Below are 21,285 nucleotides of genomic sequence, written 5' to 3'. Positions count from 1 at the left end.
AAAGTAGAATCTCACTTATCCAACATTCGCTTATACAATGTTCTGGATTATCCAACACAGTCTGCCTTTTCATAATCAATGTTTTTGTAGTCAGTGTTTCAAATTCATTGTGATATTTTACTGGTAAATTTGTAAATACAGTACAGTAGAGTCTCACTTATCCAACATAAGTGGGCTGGCAAAATGTTGGATAACCGAATATGTTGGATAATAAGGAGGCGTTAAGGAAAAGCCTATTAAATATCAAATTAGGTTATGATTTTACAAATGAAACACCAAAACATCATGTTAGACAACAAATTTGGCAGAAAAAGTAGTTCAATACGCAGTAATGCTATGTAGTAATTACTGTATTTATGAATTTAGCACCAAAATATCACGATATATTGAAAACATTGACTACAAAAATGCGTTGGATAATCCAGAACGTTGGATAAGCGAGACTCTGCTGTAATTACTACATAGCATTACTGCGCATGGAACTACTTTTTCTGTCAAATTTGTTGTATAATATGATGTTTTGGTGCTTAATTTGTATAACGATTACCTAATTTGATGTTTAATCAGCTTTTCCTGAATCCCTTCTTATTATCCAATATATTTACTTATCCTGCCGGCCTGTTTATGTTGGATAAGTGAGAGTCTACTGTATATTTCTAATCTTATATTATCTGCTCAGAACTGGATTATATGAGGCCCTTTCTTCACACTTGTATAAAATGCACACTGAAGTGGATTATATGGCAGTGTGGAGTCAAGATAATCCAGTGCAAAGCAGATAATATAAGATTATAAATGGGTTATATAGCTGTGTGGAAGGACCTTGAGTCTACACTGCCATATATTCCAGTGCAAATTAGATAATCTGTGGAAGAAGCCTAAGTGAGGCCTAAATTTGCCTGTCCCCTAACTGAAACCTAGCTGTCCCTTGGTTGCTAGGCAACGAAGTGGGCAGAGATTAGCCCTCTAAACTGGCAGCAATTGGATAAAAACAATTATTGCTCTCCCTCTAATTAGGACTTTATTTTTCTTTTCTTTTTGTTGTATCAACCTAGAGGCGTGGATGATGGGTTGTGTTGTCAAATTTCGAGGTTGGGGGGCCTGTACTTTTGTTGTTTTGTCCACTGCCCTGATGCCATCACTCTTTTATATATATAGATGAGTAGCTGTTGGGAAGCAAGGCAGCTAACTGGATTTCAGTGGTGCTATGAGTTTACATAAAGCAATCTATCGTACATTGAACAAAGAAATCAAACAGGACTTCATACAAGGAATTATTATTTGCATCATACAATAATTTATGGAAATTCTGGCATTAGAAGGTATTTATTCTTCCAAGGACTACAAGAAATCTATTATTGCCATCTTCAGTCCCTTGGAAGAATAAATAGTATGTGGAAGAAGTAGGTCTCAGCTTTATTGATTACAGCTGTAGGTAGGTTTGGAAAATATGTGGATCTGGATCCAATCATTGAGTAACCAACCCACTGATCAATAAGAACAATCCTCCAGTCCACTGCCATAACAGTGACAGGAGAGAATCCACATGAACAGAAGCCCTCTGCATGGTCCCACTGCCACCAGGAGTTGCAAGACAACATTCATACCTCAGCCGGGCAATACTCCTTGAGTTTTTAAAGGGAACATGCAATGCTATCCGGTGCTTATGAGACACTGGTACTAAATGTCTTCTGCCCAGGACCCATGTCAACACACCCCTAATGCTTTGAATTCATTTTCTGCCAATTCCTGCTTCCCTCCAAGGCCATGCCAAGATGTGCTGGCTACTGGTAAGATGCCATCCTGGACTATAACCTTCCCCATCCTCCACCTCATATGTGCTCCTGCGGATATCTAAATGTACACACAAGCAATTTCTTATTTTCTCTTCTCACTCTACTACAAATTCAAGCCCTGTTTAATTTCATAAAGATCAGAACAAAGGAATGTTTTCAGAGAGTTCTCGCTGTAATTGCTTTCCATTTGTGCTTCCATTTAGCCACCTGTGTGTCTGTGACTCCATTTATTTAAAGTCCAGGTCAGCTGTTTCAGGATTTTAAAATGTGCACATGCACTGGAACAGTTCACACCAGGGAATGTGAACAAAATCATGTGTTTTCTATGCATATTTCTCTTGACAAAATAGGATTTTAAGTGCACATTTTAAACATTTTTTTCAGTGCACATTTTTGTGAAATATCATTTAGCCACACACACACCCTTTATTCTGGTTTCTTCTGCATTTTAGAGCTATATAAAAGGGCCCTAGGATTCCCAAGTACAGTTATAAATATATAATCTAGGGTTATACATCTGTAACTGATCCATATTCATGATCCCAACATATTTATTATTGCGGGAAAATTTTTAAATTCCTCCAATCCTGAATTATTGTGTATCAGCCACTGTGAGTGATGGGGCCTGTTCTCCTTTCAATTGGGACATAATAGACTGATGTGTCCATGCTCTTCCATGAGTGATCTCTGGTGCGAGGAGGGATTGTGACAAGGATCCTGCTTTTGACTATCACATTAGAGATTGCTCTCAAGAATGAGTGAAAATGTCAGTCTGCTTCACACCAATTAGCAGGAGCATAAACCCCTGTCACTCACAGTGGCCAACAGAGTCAGGAGTGGCTGAGTCAGGCCAGAAGTTCCAGAATCTTGGCCCATATTGTAGTCACTAATGCAGGATCACAGCCCTGGTTTATAAGGATTGACAGAGAATCAAAATCATATGCTTCTTTACTATTAGTAATTAAACATTTCAGAGTTCCCAAGTCTATACCGTAATGCTCAGAACTCAAGAGTTGATCAGTCTGAAAATATGTTCCAGACAAAAAATACTCATCTCCTGTTTATCACTGTTATATTATTCAGCAAAGGAAGAGGAAACAGTGGTACAGAGAAAGGAACCTGCCAAGCATTCTAGCTGACAATTCTCTGAGCAACCCTTTGCCCTGACAAAATGATTTAGCCACATGGTTTGGCAAATACTTATGAATAATGAATTTGTCCATGGAAATCTGGATCAGTGTATGACAAACCACCAGCTGGAGGGGTAATGTGGTTCACATAAAATATGACTTGTAACAAACAGCTGTTTCAAATTGGTCCTCAGAAAACACTCAGAGCCCAGCCAACCAGTGATGGGGCATTCCTTCTTGTTTATTTTTCCTGCAGTCTTCAATTCACAGACTTCAATGAATCATACATCTTTTAATATGTAGGTCGGTGTGAGGTGTTTGCTTTTCACTGCTCTAAGATATATGTGGGTTGTGATTCATCATAGCCTTGAAGTCCTTGCCGAATGGGTCATTTTCACAGTAAAAGAAGGAAAATCTATGAAATAGTTTATTGGATAAGTTTGGTATGCCTTTCTGATTTCTTCTAAAAACAAAGGAGAAAAGTCAAACAAATGTGTACTAACTCGTACAATTTCCTAGTTACATGTGTATCAATAATTCCAAACCAAATTAATTCACAAGAAAGACTTGAGATTTATCAGCACTGTAACACCCAGAAAGTGGCAATCTATTTCCTCCACAAACCTTTTAGCTTTGCTGTTAGTCATTTAACCTTCATGCGCCATGATAAAAACAAACAAACTAAAAATCTATCAGTGAAACAGGTATGGGGTATTTTCTAGTCCCAATGAGAATTCAAGTATAGTGATACTTAAGGTCAGGCTTTTAGGTGTGGTTAGAGTTTAATGGATGTTTGTTGCTTTTCTTGACTTCTGTTACTGGATATCAGTCCAGATTTTTAGGATGCAAAGGCTGAAGTTCCAATCCAACTTTCTCTTGGCAAATTTATGTTGTGGGTCTTATTGTGTCCCATATTAGGAGAAAGGTGGGGCAATAAATACATATGTACATATTTACATACATACAAACCGTTCCCAAGTGGAGTCTGATAATGTTTTCTCCCCACAAATGATTTGTAATGTACAACTGCCTCCACTTTAGAATTTTATGCTGAAGCCAGAATCTCACAACATCAATTGCTTCTTGGCAGTGATGGAAGTGGAACAAATGTTTTGCAGGTGCTTTTAGTTTCCTTCTGTTAATGAAAAAACGTGATGTCCATTGGAATGCAACTGAACATTTGTACGCAAATGAAGGTACTTTTTGAACAGCCTAGAACTCCCTGTACAACTGCCTTACAAGATTTTAGATCACGTACTGGCAATCAATCTACGGAACGTTTGTTCTCTATAGTGGTCAATTCTTTGGACATACAAACAAAAGTAACCTTCATACAGATGTAGGAAAATCAGAGCATCACAGAACATTTAATGTCTTATTTTTTATAACTTTGTAAGCCAGAAATCAGAATTACTCAAGGCAGCTTCATTTCTACCAGTGATAAGTTAAATTCGGGTGTTATTCTTGCAGAGCATAATATGTGAACTTACTTTATTCATTGGTGTAAACCCTATTCTAAATCCCAAGTAGAGCAGACATACTGAATCAGTTGGAGTTACCCAAATGTTGACTCATCATTCAACAAGTCATTGATTGCATTGTCTCTAGGACCACGATTAAAAGCAAGTGTACACAACAAGTGTACACTAAACCAGATCAGCCAAGACAGAGAAACAAACTCACCAGATTGAAGACAAGCCACAGAGGTTTATTACAATCCAGCCAAAAAGGATGCAAGTACAAGCAAGACTTCCCACTCCCTCCCCTGATTGACTGGAATAGAGGTTAGCCAGGATCTGCACTGGGATTGGCTGGGGGTTCCTACTATGACACAGCCTACAGGTGGGGATTCCCATGGCAGGAAGGATGGTGGTTGAGAATTGGTTTGTGCAAGGAGCCAATCAGCTCGTTGGGAGGGCACAGTCAAGAGGAAACAATCGTGCAGATATGAGTTGAGTTTTTGATTAACTCAAGTGTCCAGTTTCATGCGAGACAAATAAGAACTTGGCTGTCACTATAGAAAGTTAATCCATGCACAACTCTTTAGCCCCCTTTTGTAGTGGCAGACTCTCAGCCTCAGATTAAATGGATAAACATCCCGAGCTTCTGTTGTTAGAAAGAGGATCACCTATCTACATATTTACACAATGGATCTGATAGCTATCTGGCTTGGGAAATGGCTGGAGGGATCTTTGTCACAGTTGCCTTCCCAAGGGATTATGCAAACTGGGTCACAGAGAAGCAGCTGCCTTCAAGTTACATATATATATAAGATAAGATATATAAGATATATATATATATATATATCTATACACTTTATATACTCTATATAAGGAATTGATACAGTAGACAGTATATAAAAGATACAAGTTACACAAAAATAATAAAATTGATACAATTTATTAAAGGGTTTAGAATTGATACATTTTGTAGGGTACAGCTACTGCTGGGTCCATTCCCGATCCTCTAAAGCTTCAGAATTTTGCAGCTCCAGACCTCCCAACTTGCTTGTAGTCTATAATTTGGGGGGGGGGGGGTAGTTAGTGTAGCTCGATACCATCTAGTTATAACTAACCAACCACAGTCCAACCATTAACTGTGGGTTGTATAATTGTGTCAATTGATAAAACCTGAAGTGTGAGCAACATTTTCTGTACCTGAACAGATGAGGAATATGAGGGCCAACCCTAGATCAGAATAAATAATCAGTGATGTTCTCTCTGGTGGAACTCCTTTTATAGAACTCTGGCATGAGCCATGTAGTTACCCTCCAGGCTGATGGTCCATTGAGGATTAATGAGGGAACTCAAACAATGGCTTCTTCAAGACTACCAGGGCCTAGCAAACTAAGGAGACCAGGAACGGCATGGAGTATCTAGTCCACACAATTAAAGCACTCCTGTTGTCAAAGGGTTTCATGGCCGGAATCATAGGGTTGTTGTGCGTTTTTTGGGCTGTATGGCCATGTTTCAGAAGTATTATCTCCTGACGTTTCGCCCACATTTATGGCAGGCATCCTCAGAGGTTGTGAGGTAAAAGCACACATCAACCCTAAAACACTCCTGAAGATAGCTATTTAACCTCTGTGTAAAGACCTCTAAAGAAGGAGAATTTACCTCCCTCAAAGTCAGACTGTTTAAGTGGAATATTTTCTTTCTTAAAATTTGAATCCATTGGTTTGTATCCTTGTCTCTGGAGCAGCAAAAACAAGTTTGTTCTATCTTCTATTTATATTTCCTTCAAATATTTAAGGATGTGTATCATATCATCTCTCAGTCTTCTCTTCTCCAAGCTAAACATACCCAGCTCCCTAAGGTGCTCCTCATAATATCCAGGAAACTCACAGCTCTTTCATAGTGTCACTCACCCCAAGATCACACTCACATAGCTCCGCACTGCTAGTGATGCACACACCTGGAGTCAATCAGGGAGGAGAGAATTTCCTGCATTAGTCAATCTCTTTCCTCCCCAGACTTATTCCTCTGTCCCCAGCCACATCCTTACTCCTGCTGTCCTGGTCAGATTTACCTCCTCCAACTGTGGAGTTGGACGATGACAGAATCCAGTTATTGGAACTTAAGCAGAAAAAGCCTTTACACATTCGTTAATCCTTGGCTTGAAAATGTACTCCATGTATTTTAATGTCCAGGGCACAAAATTGTAAATGTGTAAATTACCATTATGTCAAGTGTTAGTGTTAGAAATCATGGAATGGGCAGAGAAAATGGCATATAATACTTGTGTTGTCATTGCTGCTTAGCATAATAACCTGTAACGACAGATATGTGGCTTTACTGTGTTGGAGAAATTTCTTTTTTTATATAAAATAATTTTTATTAAGAAGTGAATAAAAATTAGAAACAATAATTAAAAAATGTGGGGAGGGGAAGGGAAAGGTGTAAGGAAAGTATGTTCATGGGAAGGTAGGGTGGGGTGGGGTAAGGGATGGTTAAGGATAAAGTTTGTAACTTCCGTCCTTCTTTCTTCCGTTTTAGTTCCATAGCATAAAAAAAAGAAAAAATATGTGAAAATTATTTATTTCCCTTTTTAAGTCCTGATCTCGTCTCCAAATATTCTTCAAAGGGAGACCAATCTGTCATTTTTAGGCCTTTACCAGTATTCTCCTTTAAAGAAATGTTAGTTTATCCATGTCCTTAATCTCCATAACTTTAAGTATCCATGTCTTCGTATCAGGTATTGTGTCCAACTTCCATTTTTTCGCGAAGACCATTCTTGCCGTTGTAGCATATGCTAGGAATATGCTAGGTCCTCCAGGTGATTCTGTGGCATTCTTCCCCTGGAAGTTACCATAGAGTTGTACTGAAAGACAACTCCTGCTCCCTCCCCTGATTAGCTGGAATGAAGGCCAATCAGGATCAGTGTCGGGATTGGCTGGGGGTTTAGTCTACACCACAGCAAACTCAGAGTGATTCCTCCTGAAAATAAGCAAAAAATGTATCTGAAAATCTATGGTGGGGCAAGAAAAGCAGCAAAAAGAGCATTTTATACCAATACTATTACTGCAGCATAAAACCGCCTAACCAAGTTAACAGGGACACATTACTTAAATACCAATCTAAAACACAATCCAACAGAATTATTTGCCCCCTCACCTTAACCACACAGACATCAAATATACAAAAAATAATCTTTAAACACTGGCATTTACTACAGGACATCCCTAGTTGTCAATCTAAACCAATCATAGCACATAAAAGATCTAGAAATTTCAGGGATATTTTGATCCACTCAGATATTAGAAAATCCAGTATAGTTCCACGAAACCCAACCACCGGTAACTTTAAATGTGGTCATTGTGATTGCTGTAAGTTTACAAACAATGTCAAAGAATTCATACATCCCACATTAAATATGAAAATTAAATTAAAAAACTATACCACCTGTTCATCTGAGAATGTGATCTATGTACTCTCATGTCCTTGTAATAAATTATATGTTGGCATGACAACCAGAGCCATAAGGATTAGAATACAGAATCACAGATCACGAGTTAGAAAAGGAAACACAGAATCCACACTATACTTACACTTTAAAGACAACACTCATTCCTGTAACGACCTTAAGTACCTTACCTTAGAAAAACTACAGACTCCAATTAACACTGACATCAAGAAGTTACTCCTCTGCAGGGAGGCTTTTTGGATCCACAAATTGAAGACCTTAACCCCACAAGGCCTAAACGATAGGCTAGATCTCACCTGCTTCTTATAATGGGATAAAAAAATACTTAAGTCTTTACAGAACTACTGCTGAATGCTCGCAACCTGAGGTAGAATACTACATGTAAGGATCCTCCAAGGACATGTAAGTTCTTTTTGCTGTGAATCCTGATATTTATATACTATATTAGATATTATTGGGGTGTATTATACATGTCTATTTTTAGTATGGTTTGTATTATTTCTAGTATGGTTTGTATTATTTTGACTCAATTTACATTTAATTCTATGAAAAGAAATAAGACAGCAGAGCAGCAAACAGAGGGAACTCCAGGATTACCTGAAGAAGGTCTACCTGAAGAAGGTCACCGAAACTGGATGCATACCCGGGAGACCAGTCGTTACTATTGACATGGAACTTTGTTGCTATTGATATGGAACTTTGATTTACTATTGACATGGAACTTTGATTTACTTTGAATGATCGAATTTGAAGAAGAGTACTACAAACCTTGAGAACACTATCAAGATTGTATTTGTTAAAATTGGACATTGAAATATGTACTTATCTGTACAATTGGAATATATAAATTGATATTACAGTCATAATATATGTGATTATATCACTTGAGGAAATATAGAACTATAACTTACTTTAAAGTACAATATATACCATACTTTTCCTTTTTTCCTTTTTACTGTATATAATAGACATCTGTGCATATAGCTGGATGTAAACTTGGCTCATGCTTGTCCAGGATATTTTTGATGGATATTTTTCAATTTATTCAGGTTGAGGATGTGGACAGGATTCTTGGAGAGGTGAGAGCCACCACTCGTTCTCTAGACCCTTGCCCTTTCTAGCTCATAAAACAGGCCAGAGAGAAACTAGTGAAGTGGGTCAGGGAAGTGATTAATGCATCAGGGAAGGGTCCCCACAGGCCTCAAGGAGGCTTCTAAAAAAATGCCTTCCCAAGACCCCTTTATACTGAACAACTACAGACCAATCTTGAATCTTCCATTTTTAGGCAAGGTGCTGGAGCATGTTGTGGCTTCACAACTCCAAGGGTTCCTGGGTGAAGCAGATTATCTAGATCCATTTCAGTTTGGTTTCAGGTCTGCTTATGGACCAGGGACATCTTTGGTTACCTTGGTGGATGACTGATGGACAGGGGGACCTTGGTGGATGAACTGGACAGGGGGAGTGTGTCTCTGTTGGTTCTCCTGGATCTTTCAATGGCTTTTGATACCATTGATCATTGTATCTTTCTGAGTCATCTTTCTGGGATGGAGCTTGGAGGTACTGTTCTTCAGTGGCTTTGTTCCTTCCTGGAGGGGTGTTCTCAGAAGGTTGTGCTGGGGCACTTCTGTTTGACTCAATGGCCACTGGCCTGTGGGGTACCTCACAGCTCTGTGCTGTCCCCCATGATGTTCAACATATACATTAAACTGCTGGGAGAGGTCATCTAGAGATTTGGAGTGTGGTGCTATCAGGGGCGGTTCAACCGTTAGGCAAACTACGCAGTTGCTGAAGGCACCATGAGTCTGGAAGGGCTCAGCCTGCCTCCCTCCCTAGCTCTCCTGCCCTCTTTGCACCCTCCAACCTCCTCCCCCTCCCCTCTCCCTCTTCCCGGTCCGGCAGAGGCCCCAATGGTAGGCGGCAGCAGCTGTGGAGGATGGCGTCCACCACTGGTGGGAGGAGGTGGTGGAAGGCCTCATAGTTCTCGGAGCCCAGAGGGGGGAGCGGTGGCGGGGTCGTGGAAGTCACTGCCACCAAGAGGAGGAGGAGGCAGAATAGGTAGAGGCAGCGGGGACAAAGCAGTGGAAGGAGAGAACGATTGCGCCTGGGCCTCCCTCCTGGTCCTTCACCCGCAGCGCCCTCCACCCAGGTGTGGCCTTCCTCTCCTTCTGCTGCTTTGTCCCCACCGCCTCCATGGCCTGGCCTGCCTCCGTGGTCATGGCCTGCCTCCGTGGCCTGGCCTGCCTCTGCAGCCTGGTCTCGAGGACAGGTCTCCGAGCTGCCTAGCCATGTTCCAAAAGCTTTCTCTCCTGATGGTTAACCCACACCTATGGCAAGCATCCTCAGAGGTTGTGAGGTCTGTTGGAAGCTAGGTAAGTGGGGTTTATATATCTGTGGGCCCAGTTCTGTTCAACATCTTTTTTAACGACTTAGATGAAGGGTTAGAAGGCATGATCATCAAGTTTGCAGACAACACCAAACTGGGAGGGATAGCTAACACTCCAGAAGACAGGAACAGAATTCAAAACGATCTTAACAGACTAAAGAGATGGGCCGAAACTAACAAAATGAAGTTCAACACGGCAGTTTCATTATGTTCTGACTGACAATATATCCCGTTTAGGATTTTAATGTACTTTGGGAATGTAATTGCTCATGTTAGTTCCAGCCCCCAAGGAATTAATTCTGGTTAACTGAATTAATGCTGACTGGTTACTTCTATGTTGATGGAACAGCGGGTCCTCTTTTGGGTTTACTCCAACCTTAAAAAGGACTATTCAAAGTGCTGAATCCTATCCCTCAAATACTGGTTATTGTAATTCATTATTTCTTCATTCTAGTAGAATCTCAATATTCATACATTGTTAAAAGCTGACATGTGGACAAACCTGGAATCAAAGATAGTGCATGTAAGTGAATCTCTTATTGATAAAATTTTATACAGTGCTTCTCTAGGCAGAAGAAAGAGTGACAAAATATATTCCCAGTGAATACTTTGTTTTATTTTGTTTTGCTTGCTAAAACAATAAAATCATCCAATAAACAGATCAATAAAATCACTGCAACGCCCAGCAAGGCATTGGCCAGTTTATTTATCGGGGTTGTTTTTGTTTGTTTGCTTGTTTTGCAAATACAGTTGAAACATTGGTGTGCAGTGCGCTTTGGTATGCATTGCCCCTAAATCCTCATAATTCTGGATTCCAACTCTCAGCATGGCTTTATCACTACTTCTTACAGTTCCAAAAGTTTCTTTTCCAATCTCTGTTCTGCCTTAAAAACATAAATAGACCTGTGGTGAATCAGATCAAAGACTAGTCTAGGCTTGCATCTTGTTTCCACAGTGGTCAACCAAATGCCCCTGGAAAGGCCACAAACAGAACATGAGCACAGCGGCATCTTTTACTCATGTTTCCTAAAAATGGGCATGAAGAGGCACTCTGTCTCTGAAAGTGGAGGTTTCCACCATGGCTTTAATAATATTATCTCTCCTTGAACTTTGCCTGTTCAGGTTCAGACACTCAGTCTGATAAATAAGAAGTTAGTATTTAAATTTCAGAACATTTAAAGCATTAAAAAAGAATCATTTTCAGTTATGCTTTATTGAAAGCAAACATAGACTTTGGAGCCTATCAAACATACAAAGCTGTCTGATTACATTCACAATCTATCTTTGGGCTGTTACTATACCATTCCCTGGAGAGGAAGGGTAGCTATTTTTGGAAGCATGGGCCAAAACCAATGTCAACAGCCACAAACAGTAAGATTAAGCAGCCAACAGACGGAACATGAAAGCAACGCAGTTGTCACCACACCCAGCGAAACAGCCCATTTGAGTTGATATTTGACCTTTCCTTGGGAATTATTTACAACTTGGTTGATTGACTTTATGAGGTTGGGCTCTTCCTGCCATACACACACAGGTCTCTTTGAAATAGCAACAAGCACCTCCATTTAGACCTGGCAACCTGAACAGCAAACACAAAGAGGTGCAACAAGCATAATGCTCCTTCTGCAAAGAGAAGAAAACATGGCCAGTAAAATAAGTGTGACCATTTTCAAAACATGGTATTATTTTGTGTTGTCTGGTCTTCAAGTCATTTCCAACTTATGGTGATTGTAAGGCAAACCTATCACAGGATTTTTTGGGCAAGATTTGTTCAGAGGAGGTATGCTTTTGCCTTCTTCTGTGGCTGAGAGAGTGTGATTTGCCCAAAGTCAACCACTGAGTTTTCATGACTGACTTGGGATTTGAATCCTAGTCACCCTGAGTCCATGTCCAATATTTTTGTGGATCCCATGGACTGTTAAAAAGACAAATAAATGGCTTCTAGAGCTCTACCTAAAAGCTGAGGCTGTCATACTTTGGCCATATCATGAGAAGATGACTTTCCATAAAAGACAATAATGCTTTGTAAGGTAGATGGCAGTGGGGGGGGGGGGGGAAGAAGACGACATTACAGTTGAGTTGATTCAATCAAGGAAGCCACGATCGTTCACCATACATTGAAGCCAACTTAACAGCAGTTAACAACAAACCTATCACCACTTGAGCAATAGTTCCTTTCTTTTTCCAGAGGCACATTGGACCTCTTCACATGGTGTTTGCACCCTTTCCCTCCCCCATCAGATAGAAGAAAGGCCAGCAACATGTATTGACTCGCCACGCTTTCTGCCATTGCCCTTTCTGCCATCAAACTGCAAAAAGGGGAGGAAAGTGTGGATAGCTCTGTTAGAACTACCCAAACAATACTTTCCTCCCTGCAGTGGTAGAGGAAGCACCTTTTAGAGTTTCCAACACACTTTAGGATGACATGCATCATCTGATGGTGCACAGCAGGCCTTGTCTAAGCTGTGCATAAAAGTGGCAAAACAGGGCAAAAATGCTCCATGTGAAGACGTCCTTAGTCTCTATCTGAAGGTCTCAATATTTCTGTTTTAACTGTCTCACACTGGATTCTAGGACTATTCTTAGACTGTTTTTAGGAGTTTAAAAATGTTTTGTCACCAGGAACTTACAATCTATAATCTGAGTGTTTTCTTCTCTGTCAGAATTGTACCTATCAGTTTTAACAATTTTTGACAATGACAATGATGCTATAAGATTCTTATTTTTATTTCATTTACTACATTCTACATTAATCAAGGATGAGTTTTACACAATGTGTCTCCTATTTGACACAGGAGCCAATTAATACCATCTGCTTCCATACCAGTTTGAAAAATGGTAGGATGTCTCTACTCTAAGTCCAACCAAATCTGGACCAAACTCAATGGTTTAAACCTCAAGAGCTATAAGGATGGAGCTATGAAATTAATTTGATTCCCCTATGTTTTGACTCACCAATCCACATTTGATTCCGTGGGTCTAGTCTAGTTGGGACTAACCAACAGGATTCTAATCATGATGTTTTTACAGACAGAGGCAGGGAGAAATGCTTTGGAGAATTTTCTGTCCAAAGTGCCAAAATAGCTTGGTGACTATGGCCCTCATCATATTGAGGTCTCAAACGTGGATGACGATGGGAGGATTTGCCAGTCAGAGTGGTGAATCATTGGGACAGCGGGGGTGTGAGGCTCAGTTGCCCAGAGCCCCACATTACCACTTTCCCATCACACAGGGGAAAGCGTCACTGCTCAGCTTCCCTCTTTGCTGACCTCATTCTAAGTAACGAGATCACAGGAAGCCTCCCATGTTCTATGAGATCCAGCTTAGGACGTTTCCAGGATGGAGCCCTGCTGAAAGTAGCCCTGCGTCGTGTGAAGTGCTCTGGTGGTCTCCATCCTGGAAGCGTTTTAGAATGGAACAAGAAGTCAATGTGATGAGATCTTAAATACCTTAACCAGGAAGGAAATGTCATTTGATACTCTGCAGTAAAATGTCTTGGGCTATGTGACTAACAGATACCCATTGGCCATGTTCAATTGCACTAAAGAAAAGCAGAGTCCAGAATATCAGAAAGGAAGGAAAATATTACCATGATGATGTTTATCCAGTTTTATCTGTGGTACCATATTTAGGTTTCCCACTACCACAAATATAAAAAGTCTGTACTTCTGGATAGATTTAGACTGGGAAAGATCTGCCCTCTGGGAAATACTTCAGACAATCTATTGACAGAACAATAATGCACTTTTATTTAAAGCAAGGGTAAGGACCAATGGCCTTTGAGATATCACGGCACTCCAGTTTGCATGAGGTCTAACCAAAGTGATTTTTAGTCAGAGTTGAAAGGGCTGAATTCCAAATGCACTTGGAAGGTCATCTGTCTCCCCTTTTTGAATTAAAGTACAAACATCACAGCAGAGGTCATGGACAGAGGTCATTCTGCTCTCTAAAATGGTGCTCTCAGTGGAAGAGAACAAGCTGATACTTCTTATATCTATTTCAGGATCAGTGTAGCCATGTCAGCACCCAGCACAGATAGCAAACAAGAAAACAACTTGCAATTCCCTCCTATGAACAACTTGAAGACACATAGGGGCGTAACTACAGCAGGGTGGTGAAGACATTGCCACCTACAATAAGAAATCTTTCCTCCTAATGAAATACCACTTCAGTCCCCAAATTCCAGAAGTGTAGAGATGAAGACAATGAAAACCATTTACACCTACAACTCTAACTTTCCCATTGTCTGCATTCCTTTGGCAATGTTAGTAAAGGTAAAAGTTTCCCCTGACATTAAGTAGTCATGTCTGACTCTGGGGGTTGGTGTTCATCTCCATTTCTAAGCCGAAGAGCCGGCGTTGTCCATAGACACCTCCAAGGTCATGTGGCCAGCATTACTGCATTGAGTGCCGATACCTTCCTGCTGGAGCGGTACCTATTGATCTACTCACATTGGCATGTTTTCGAACTGCTAGGTTGGCAGAAGCTGGAGCTAACAGCGGGCGCTCACTCCGCTCCCGGGATTTGAACCTGTGACCTTTCGGTCTGCAAGTTCAGCAGCTCAGTGCTTTAACACACTTCGCCACCAGGGCTCTGGTAATGTTACCTTTCCCTTTTTTAGATGCCTACATTGAATTCCTAAATACTTCACTGACATTTTCAGTTCCTGCAATGCTAGAAATTTGGGGACTTAAAGAAAATTTAATTTTTTGCCCCCCTGTAGCTATACCATTAGCAATGTCTCATATATTATGCATTCTCTATACAGATATTAAATGTATAAATGTACATGGAATGAAATAAATTGTTTTGATGCTCTGCTTGAACTTGGCCATTGGGGAATGACCCTTCTGATTGATCGGTACCTTCAGAACAAAAGAAGTTGCAAGCAATAAAAACAGAAACATTTCTCTCGCTATTGCATACATGCCAACTCTTTGCTGCAAGCTGTAATTTTTCTTCCTCTACCGAGTTAGTGGGAGATTTGAATGTTGAGGTGGGTGATCAGAAAAGTACAGTAGTGATAAACTTCTGGTTTGCGTATAGATTTGTATGGGGCCCCTATGCCATGCATTAAGATGGCACTGACCCCAAAGCATCTGGATCTGTTCCACCTTGGGTGCCAGAGTTATAACACAAGAAAATGATTTCTCTTCAACATCAGTTTTTCCCTTACTTACAATTAATTTTCAGGGGCTTGGAAGATGGTGGAAAGGAAGTCTCCCCTCTCGCTGAATTACTTTCCCTCAGCTATTCCTCTGAGAAAATGAAGATTTATAGCATGAAGGTGGCCAGCTGGAAAAGGAAAGCCACCCATTGCAAGATTGCAAGCCACAAAACATTGCAAGATTAAAAGCCATTATGATTGTTTATTTATTTATTTATTTATTTTTCAAACTTATATGCTGCCACTCCCCTAGGGCTCGGAGCGGCTTACAAGAACCGGCTAAAATCAACAATTTAAAAGACATTTTAAAAACATCATTAAAAAAAAAAATCTTTAAAACATCCTAAAAGCACCTTTTAAAACATCAGCAACAGAACTCAAAAGCCTGCCGAAACAGGTGTGTCTTACATGCCCTGCGGAAGGCCAACAAGTCCCGCAAGGCACGAACTTCAGGTGGCAAGGTGTTCCACAGAGATGGCGCCACTACTGAAAAGGCTCTGCGTCTAGTTGCAGTTAGACGCAAGGTCTTAAAACTGGGGACTTCCAGCAGGTCTTGGTCCTCAGAACGGAGGGATCTCTGGGGTTTGTAAGGGGTGAGGCGGTCCCTCAGGTACATCGGCCCTGGACCATGTAAAAACGTGGCTTTTTCGATGTGCCTTCGGGGAGTAAATGTTATATACCTCTTGATTACTCCCCTTGGATTCTATCCTTTGGACTGTCTGGACTGTTCCGTCTTATACCCCTGTTCTCTTTATTTATATGCCTCTCTCTCCCGAGTTTTTAATTAAATGTTCATGTGGCCCGCCCTGTCTGCTCTGATTTGCGTTGTAATGTATATGATTATTTTTGTACTATTATATTGTGTTATGATATATTGTTTTATTTTGTTATATTGTATCGTGTCTGGGCATGGCCCCATGTAAGCCGCCCCGAGTCCCCATTGGGGAGATGGTGGCGGGTTATAAATAAAGTTTTATTATTATTATTATTATAAGGCCTTGAAGGTAAGCACCATCACTTTGAAAGTGATCCGGTGCTCAATTGGTAACCAGTGCAGCTGCCGTAAGATTGGTGTTATGTGGCATCTTATGGGGACTCCCGCAAGGAGCCGGGCAGCTGCATTTTGCACCAATTTGAGCTTCCGGATCACCGACACAGGAAGGCCAATGTAAAGGGCATTACAGTAATCCAGTCTCGAGATGACTGTAGCCTGGATCACTGTAGCCAGGTTGTCCCTAGATAGATAGGGGGCTAGCCGTCTAGCCTGCCGAAGATGAAAAAAGGCAGTTTTGGTAACGGCGGAGACCTGGGCCTGCATCGTCAGTGAAGGGTCCAAGAGGACTCCCAGACTCTTTACTAGTGAAGACGGGCGTAGCACTTCACCATCCAGGGTTGGCAACTGGATATCCCCACTGCCCGGTCGGCCCAGCCATAGGAACTCCGTCTTTGCTGGATTCACCCTCAAACTACTGGAACGCAACCATCCAATAATGGCCTCGAGGCACTGGTGAAAACTGTCGGGTACAGACTCTGGTTGGCCTTCCATCTTTAACACAAGCTGAGTGTCGTCAGCATATTGATAACACTCGAGCCCGAAATCTCGGACCAGCTGAGCAAGTGGTTGCATATAGATGTTAAACAACAGAGGGGAGAGAATGGCCCCCTGAGGAACCCCACAATGTAGAGGGGACCTCTCAGAGACCAGGACCCCCCTCTCCACTCGCTGTCCACGGTTGTGAAGAAAGGAGGCCAGCCAATTTAAAGCTGTCCCCCTAACTCCAGCAACGGCAAGGCGGTGGGTCAGAAGATTGTGATCGACTGTGTCAAATGCTGCTGTGAGATCCAATAACACAAGCAACACCGACCCGCCCCGGTCAAGCTGGCATCGGAGATGATCTGTGATGGAAACCAATACAGTCTCTGTCCCATGCCCTGCACGGAAGCCAGACTGGAAAGGATCCAGTCCGGCTGTGTCGTCTAGGAACTGCTGCAGCTGCACCGCTACTGCCCTCTCAATCACCTTGCCCAGAAATGAAAGATTCGAAACTGGGCGATAGCTGGAGGGAACCAAACGATCTAAATCTGGTTTTTTCAGCAGAGGAGAGACCACTGCCTCTTTTAATCCCTCTGGAAAGACTCCTTGCTCAAGGGAGCTGTTTATTATCTTCAGCAGCGGGTCACGTAATCCCTCCAAGCAGGATTTTACTAACCAAGAGGGACACGGGTCAAGGGAGCAAGTGGTCGGTCTAGCTGCAGCTATGAGCCTATCAAGACCCTCTGCGTCCAGTGGGATGAACTGGTCGAGGGTGGGCCCAGCAAGTGGCCACGGAGTCTCAAGTTCTCTCATTGTATCAGTTGTGGCGGGGAGGTCCCGGCGTAGTAGTGAGATCTTGTCAGCAAAATAGCTTTGAAAAGCCTCGGCTGAAGGGGTCTGATCATCACTTTTTGGGTTGGTAGGAACCGTCGTTAGAGATCTAATTATTTTGAACAATTTTGCCGGGCGTGAGCTGGCGGACTCTATCAAAGAGGCATAGTATACTCTCTTTGCTTCGATGGTAGCATGCTCATAGGATGTGATGAACCATGGGCCTTGTAGTCCTGCTCAGGACATTGTAATCCCTGATGAAGATGAAAACTTGGGTTTTTTACCTTCCCAGTCTGAACTGGATTCCTCTCAGCCAGATCCTTCCCAGGCAGATCTGGAAACCTTGCACCTGCAAGAAAGTTGTGCCCCAGAAGTATGTCAAACAACCCCAGAGCCTATTTCTCCCGTGTTCTTGCGCCGGGAGTTTTGTAAACAACAGAGAAGTTTGGATTCAGCTTCGCGCAGGAGTGCGAGGATAGCAGCTAAGAATGTTGCCAATTAACATTGGTTCTCGTGAGAATCTTTAAGGAGTTTAACATCTGGTCTCAGAGTTTAGCTTTCGTTTCTGATTCCCAGAGAACCGCTTTGGTGAGAAAGTTGGACTCTATATAGGTGTTTTGCCCGCGTAGCAACTTCGCGGAGTCAATTCGTCAGCCTGCGGAGCGAGTTGTGTCTGGACAGCGCGCTCCGATTCAAGCCTCGTTTCAGCTCAAGCCTTGCCTTGCTATCCAGCCTTCGCCTTGCTTCCCAGCCTTTGTTTACCTACGGACTTTGCCTTGTTTCCCAGGACTAATCCTTGCCTTGTTTCACGGATTTTACCAAGTTATTCCACGGACCTTGTTCTTGTTCTTAGTTACCTTGTTCCACGTTCAAGCCTTGTTTCAAGTATCAAGTTATTTCCTAGCCACGCTCAAGTTTTATGGACTAAAGGACCTTGTCATCTCCCCTCACTTTGCTTGGCAAAGTGAGTGTTTCGGTTATTGGATTACAACTTTGGACCTTAATATTTCTTATTGGACATTGTTTTTTTGGACTAATTCTGACCTTTCCTGAAGGGTCTAATTCTGGACTATTTTCTATACTTGTTTTTATTAACTTTATATATTCCTTCAATAAAGATATTAGTTAGATTCTGGCCTCTGTGTATGGTTATTGGTGCCTCTGCCGCCTGGGTCGTGACAGTTTGACTCCGCGCCCCATAAGCACCAACTAACCGAGGCCAGGATGTCTACCGGAGCCGCGCCGGCTGGACAGCCGCTCAGCTACACCATCAGCAAGGACGAAGTGGACCGCATCCGTGACAGACTCAACGCGCAGGATGGAGAAATAAAAGGGTTGAGGGAGCGCGGAGTTCGCCTCCCGGCCATGGCGTTGCCTACCAAGTTTTCTGGAGAAGCTGCTAAGGTTCATGTTTTCCGCCGCCAATGTCAAGCTTATCTAGAGGCCCGTGATGCCGAGTTTCCCCAAGAAGACATCAAGGTGGCGTGGGTCTACAGTCTTCTAGATGGACCAGCGGCTAGCTGGGCGACGGCCCTGTTTGATCAAGCCTCCCCCCACCTAAATTCAGCACAACGCTTCTTGGATCACCTTAAGGAGACCTGGGGAATCGAGGACAATTTGGAGGCAGCCGGTCACAAACTCCGGCGCCTCCTTCAAGGAGACAGACCCATGTCTCAGTACATAGCCGAGTTCCGCGTGCTGGCCCACAACACCGGCTGGAACGATGTAGCCCTCCGAGGACAATTTCGGGAGGGTCTCAACATTGAAATGCTGGAAGAGATCTCCAAGGTGGATCCTCCCCAGACCCTCGAGGCACTCATTGATCAATGTTTACGGGCTGAAGTCATGATTGCCAACAGGAAACAATGGGTTCGAGGCCAGGGCGGTAGAGCCGGGGCAAAACCCCCCGCTCCCGCCAGTGTTCAGCCACGTCCGGTGTGGAGACCCCCGCCGCCAACCCCATACCCCAGAGGAGGCGAGGAGGTGCCGATGCAGTTGGGCAATGTGCGTCCCAGACTAGATGCCGCCGAGAAGGCCCGTCGTCAACGCTTGAACCTCTGCTGGTACTGCGGGAACGGGGGCCACTTCGCCAGAGAGTGCCCAGCCAAAGGGAAGCCTGCCGCCCGTCTTGCGGCGGCGTCCTCCACGGAGTCGAAGGCGTCTGAGCCGACTGGCACACAGCCGGCGGGGGAAGCCAACGACCGGGTGTAGAGAGGCTCGCCAACCCGGTCAAAAAATCCATCCAAGAGCCGCCAACCGGGGTCCTGTTCCTTCTCGTGGTCACATTATGGTCAGCAAAAAGGGGACCCGTCATGATCCACGCCATGATAGACTCTGGAGCTACCAACAATTTCATCGATAGAGAGTATGCCGACTCTCTGGGATTACAATATCATGATTTCAAGAATGCCCGTGTGGTGCAAGCCATAGACGGCCGTCCCCTCAAGACGGGCCCCGTAAGCCAGTGGTCGGAACCCACCAGGATGTGGATAAGGGAACATATGGAAGAGATTTCCTTCTTTGTTACCGAGGTTCCCCATTTCCCTGTGATTTTGGGAATTCCATGGCTGACACTCCACGACCCTAACATCTCCTGGTCCAACAGAGAACTGCAGTTTGCTTCACCGTACTGCCAAAACCATTGCCTCGTAGCCAAGGTATGCCATGCCACAGACTCCGAGCCCATCATCACCTTGCCAAAGAAGTACTCCGAGTATTGGGATGTATTTAATGAGAAAGAAGCCGAAAAATTACCCCCACATAGACCTTATGACTGTGCCATTGACTTGGTGGAGGGGGCCCCGATCCCGCGAGGGCATCTCTACTCCCTGACTGAACCAGAGCAAGAAGCTCTCAGGGAATTCTTAGAGACAAACCTTCGCAAGGGGTTCATCAGACCCTCTCAATCCCCAGCCGCCTCCCCAGTGATGTTTGTGAAGAAGAAGTCAGGGGAATTACGCTTGGTGGTGGACTACAGAGCATTGAACAATATCACCAAGCGGAACAGCTATCCCCTGCCCTTAATCTCGGATCTACTGGACCGACTTCGAGGAGCCAAGGTCTACACCAAGCTGGATCTTCGGGGGGCTTATAATCTAGTTCGCATCAGAGAAGGGGACGAGTGGAAGACCGCCTTCCAGACTAAATTCGGATTATTCGAGTCCCGAGTTATGAATTTCGGTTTATGCGGAGCTCCCGCAACGTTCCAGCATTTTGTCAACGATATTTTTCAGGACTATCTAGACAGATTCTTGATAATCTACCTGGACGATTTTTTGGTGTTTTCCAGATCACAATCAGAACATGAGAACCACGTCAAAATGGTGTTACAACGATTGCGGGATCATGGACTTTATGCCAAGCTAGAAAAATGCGCTTTTGATCTACAAGAGGTAGATTTCCTTGGCTACCGCATCTCGCCTCTAGGGCTTTCCATGGATCCAGCCAAAGTTTCAGCAGTATTGGAATGGCGGGCGCCAACTAACAAGAAAGAGGTGCAGCGTTTCTTGGGGTTCGCGAAC

At 43.0% G+C, this 21,285-nt stretch overlaps 1 long non-coding RNA gene across 1 annotated transcript; it reads right to left on the bottom strand.

The window, feature by feature from the left end:
• Positions 1-6,747: 6,747 nt before the first annotated feature.
• On the bottom strand, positions 6,748-8,104 carry LOC107982599 (uncharacterized). The gene is made up of 2 exons (XR_001730065.2): positions 8,020-8,104; positions 6,748-7,362 (listed from the first exon to the last, which is right to left on the bottom strand). It is a non-coding gene; the product is annotated as an uncharacterized LOC107982599 (long non-coding RNA).
• Positions 8,105-21,285: the final 13,181 nt, after the last annotated feature.

The sequence above is a fragment of the Anolis carolinensis genome, chromosome 3 (genome assembly GCF_035594765.1).
Source record: "Anolis carolinensis isolate JA03-04 chromosome 3, rAnoCar3.1.pri, whole genome shotgun sequence".
Lineage (NCBI taxonomy): Eukaryota > Metazoa > Chordata > Lepidosauria > Squamata > Dactyloidae > Anolis > Anolis carolinensis.
Note: the sequence above shows the minus strand (reverse complement) of the source record. Positions and strands in the feature narration are given on the sequence as shown.